Below are 4858 nucleotides of genomic sequence, written 5' to 3'. Positions count from 1 at the left end.
TGACTGGATTTGAATATTTGGCGATCCCGCTTTCGCAGCTTTCATGGGGATAGTGCGAATTGCGCTCGATTTTTAAATTATTATTTCCTTGTCTGGCGGTCGATTTTATTTTCTTTACAAAAGAAAAATATTATTTTTCTGTGCGTGCCCATTCCCCACTATTTATGTGGGTGTGTAATGACTAATCTATAATTTACTTTTGCTTTCTATTGTTTTGCATTTCTTTTTTAAATTTAATTCATGAAAATTTCATAATTACAGTAATTTATTAATGAATATGTACAATTGAAATTCACTTCTAGTTTGGAAGCAAAGGATATGATGACGGGTACGTGTGTTAGATATACTTATAACATGAGTGTTGTTGGGGGAACATTGTAATCAAGTTTGATATCACTAAAGGCTAGACGGGTGCAGTCCTTCATGCTTTCGAGTTCAGTTCGACATAGAATAAAATTACATAAGCTGTCTATATTAGTAAATGGCTAATCATGTGGTTTCTTTTACTGTTTGTGGGGTGTTCGGCAGGGTGATCCGTTGTTAGGGAGCCAACCCTAACAGAAGAGCAAGTGTAAATCTAGAAGAGAAATTTGAAGAAGAAAATAACAGTTATCAATATTCATGATCGTTTATCCCAGCAATTGCAATATATAGCTAGAAGAGCTGATAGACTAGACACGTGGCGTCACTACAGGAATGCAGTCACCTTCACGTGACAGCAAGGAGATTCTTCGCTCAATGTGATGAGACGGTGCGTTTTGGTTAAATGAAACGGTGAGTTCGGACTGTGAGCAGACTTAGTCAAAACAGAAAAGTTTATGTTGACCTTTCTAACATCCGCTCTCCCCTCTTTTATTCTGCTTCGTTGAAGAGTTAGGACCGAAGAAATTTATTATTTGCCGGTGAGCTGTGAATTGTTGGTAAATTATCATTTCAACACTGTAAAGGTTATGAATTCGACTCTCACGGGCATATGTAAGGATGAGGTGGGCTAAAAGTTTTTTTTTTTTTTTAAATGTAGGGTTATTAATTTATCAAGCATTCATTTATCGAGATTTTACTATATTAATCATATTATGAGAATAAATGAGGGACCCTTGCTTTCAATTACTTGAGTTGTGGCATGTGTTGTGTTTTTGGCTCATTGATACAATCTGGAAAAGATAGGATTCAGAATTCAAATCCAAGTCTAGAAAGGAAAGAGGTTTGCCGTTTGCGAGCAGCTTTTCTATAAGTTCTAGGAAAGTCAATCTTTCAGATTCTGCTAAGATTTGTAATATAGGCTTAGAAAGGCTTAGTCTATTAGGATTAGGAATCCTAAGAGCATCTCCAACCATTTAGTCAAAAGCCAAAGCCATATGCAAAATTTGACTCCACTAGTGTCATCACTATTCATTCAATTTTTGCATCTCCAACCATCTATAGTCAAAAGCCAAAGTCATTTTTTGAACCATCAGATTAGATATTCAGTAAATATATATTTACTTTTTTATTTTTAGAACCAATTAATCTCGGCCATTCATTTTAAATCTAATTAATCATAGCTGAATCTCGACCGTTGGTTTTCCGACCGTTGGAAGCCCCAACGGCTTCTGTCACTGGAGGGGCCCAGTGTCGGCTTCTTTTGCTGCGCGTGTAAGACGCGTTAAAGGCTGGGGGCCATTTTTTTGTCCTTTTCCGCGTTTATGGGATTTACTCTCCCTCTGCGCGTTGCCTTTCTCTTTCTCTCAGCACCATGTGCAGCTGGGGCCCAGCCTCTTCCGTCTGAAGCCAAAATGGCTTTCGTTCCAGCGAGTTTCGTCAAAATGACTCCACTTTTGACTAATAAGTCAAAATGGCTAAGGTAAGTGAATGGTTGGAGATGCCTTCTTGAAAAGCCAAAGCCATTTTGGCTTTTGACTACAACCGTTGGAGATGCCCTAATTGCATGTTGTATCAACAGCTTCTATGTCCTATAAATAGGAGCTGCAGGGGGTTTTCTGAAATCAAGACAGAGAGGGCAAAAAACTAGAGTCAAGGTGATAAGTAGTGGCGGAGCCAGAAATTGATCTCAATTGGGGCACTTAAATTTTTTTTTTTTTTAAAATTGAAACTTAAACTTAAAATATATCAAAATTTTAATAAAAATAAAAATTAGAATAAGGTTAAGGAAAGATTAATTTATTCAAAAAAAAAAAAAAGGAAAGATTAATATTTTTTTAAATTACATATTTTATTAATCAAACTTATAATTTTTAGATTTTAGACAATTTTTCATAATAGAAATATAATTTATCTTTGAACTTTTGAAAGTATATGAAATAATAGTATAATACTAATTTTTTTTTTTTTGCTGAGAAGAAATAATAGTATTAATGTTAAAAAAAGAAAGAAATAAAAAAAATTAGCACATTGAGTTTTGAAATAATAGGATTAATGTTAAAAAAAAAATAAAAAAACTAATAACACTTCGCTGGAACCAGCATTCGAACCAGGGACCAGCCTAGCAGCCTCACATATACATATGGCTCTACCACTGCGACAAGGCAGCATCTAGTGAATACAACGTAACTAGCTATATATATACTAAAATCTGACTGGGGCACGGGACCCACCGTGCCCCAACGTGGCTCCGCCCCTGGTGATAAGAGAGATAAGAACTAGTCTGAGGGGTTTGAGGGATCTGCAATAGGTACTTGTAAACACTTAAATTCTTCATGGTGCTAGTGAATCTCTCAAGGGAGATCACGAAGTGGACGTAGGCTAAAGTTTTAGCTGAACCACTATAAAACTGCTGTGTTTGTTTATGTTTTTAGTTCATCTATTCTCTGATTTTGCTTAAGTAGTAAAATACAAAGATCCTAAGGGAGCTTACACAATAACATGTTGGTAAATTATAATTCCAACATTGTAAAGGTCATGGATTTGACTCTCACGGGCATATGTAAGGGTGAGGTGGGCTAAGAAGTTTTTTTTTTTTTTTTTTTTTTTAATGTGGGGTTATTAATTTATCAAGCATTCATTTATTGAGATTTTACTGTATTAATCATATTATGAGAATAAATGAGGGGCCCTTGCTTTCAATTACTTGGGTGTACTAAAAACGAAAAATGGCTCTCCGCCTCCTTGCTAACTCTAGCCGTCATGGCTGGGGACTCCATCAATGGTTTTCGGCACCATCAATAAACAGTAGCATCTCTGCCTCACGTAGTCTTACGACCCTCCAACGTCAATTTGCTTTGACGATTCTCCAACCAGTTTTCTCCCTCAAAGAGGCTATATTCTCGAGTTCCACCGTGCCTCGCCACAATGGAGTTGGTGGCCTCTCAAGTTGGGAATCAAATGAGAATCCGAGTCAGATCCAACCTCCCAGAGGGCAACTAAAGAATGGTGGAGTTCGGCGTATGATTCTTGATGTGGCGTCCGAAGTGGAGGATCGGATCATAGCCTATGTAGTTGTACGTTAGGCTATGAGGTGGCTGTGGCATGGTTTGGGCCTGGTGCTGAAGGCGGCAGAGAAGGAAGAGTGGTTTTGGTTCTGCTCGGGATGGAGGCTGAGAGTGGCGAAGCCGGAAGGGTAATCATGGCAGCTGGTGGCAGTGAAATCGGAGGTTCGTCCAAGGCAAATGCCGACGACGCATCGATATGCAGGTCAGTTGCAGCGAGTGGCGGCGGGGATGACTACGGTGGCCTCTGTCGGTAGCAGAGGTAGAGGGGTGCTCACCCCTGGGTGGGTGCTGAGATCGGTTAGGTGGCCCAAGTCTCAGTGGAGGCCCAACCCAGATTGGGTGCATAAAGTAGTTTGGTGGCCAGAACAAATTGGTGGCCTAGATTTGAATAGGTGCCTGAATCTGTTGAGTTAACTGGTGTGGATTGGGTCTCCAAAGCATTTTGGAGTGTGTGGACCAAACTAATGAACTCGGGCTCTATAGGGTTTCGTATTTGAGATCCTGGAGGCTTGATCCAACTACATACTCTTATGGGGATCATAGGAGAAAGTTTGAGTTTCTGGTGTCTTGCCTGCAGAATGAAGGTTTGTTCCTAACATCTAGGTATTGATAATTTCTGGCGCATCGCAATTGAGCGCATTGGCAAAAGAAACTTTCATACTCTATTATCTTTCTGTTTTGAATAGATTTAGTTATGCCAGGCTCCTGTATAATGAAGCGGAATTGTTTCAAATGTAATGGTACCTAATTACCCTTTTTGGGGATTTGTATTGTGCCATTCTGGCCTGAGTTGCTATGAAATGATGTTATTACTTTAAAACAAAAAAATTACTTGGGTGTACCAGTTTTTGATGACTACCCAAACAAGAGTATAACGCATTAACTGACAAAGTGCGCTGCAAACTTGCAAACTCTCCTCTTGGAAAGGCCTCCAACTGTCACAAGCTACTAGAGTTCAATTAATTTTCTTTGTAATTCAAAGCTTATTAATTTATAACTTCCAAGTTTATGATGGTTCCTTATTGAAGAAACTCTAATCTTGAACACGTAATTTTTTCTAGTTTGGGGATCCTTTGAAGAAAGGAGTAGCTCTAAGCCTCTAATTTCTTGGAGTCAATGTTTCATGTCAGTTAATTAAAGAAGGGGGTCTGGGACTGAAAAATCTGTTTAGTCTCAACAAAGGCTTTTGCTTCTTTAGCGTGTTGGGAAACGTTACAGGCCACCTCCACCTCCTCAAAATTCCTTCAAGACTACTTCCTTACCCCTTCATTCCAAATGCTTAAGCACCACCAGCGCTCTTATGTGAACTAGGATGAAGAAATTATGGCCAACTCTCTATGCAGGTTTTAATGGATTGTGAATAATGTGTTGAAGATTCATTTCTAGAAGGATAATTGGCTTGGCACCTCCTATTGCAACATCACAAAATT

The sequence above is a fragment of the Rosa rugosa genome, chromosome 4 (assembly GCF_958449725.1).
Source record: "Rosa rugosa chromosome 4, drRosRugo1.1, whole genome shotgun sequence".
NCBI lineage: Eukaryota > Viridiplantae > Streptophyta > Magnoliopsida > Rosales > Rosaceae > Rosa > Rosa rugosa.
The sequence above is the reverse complement of the archived record's forward strand: the minus strand, read 5'-3'. Positions refer to the sequence as shown.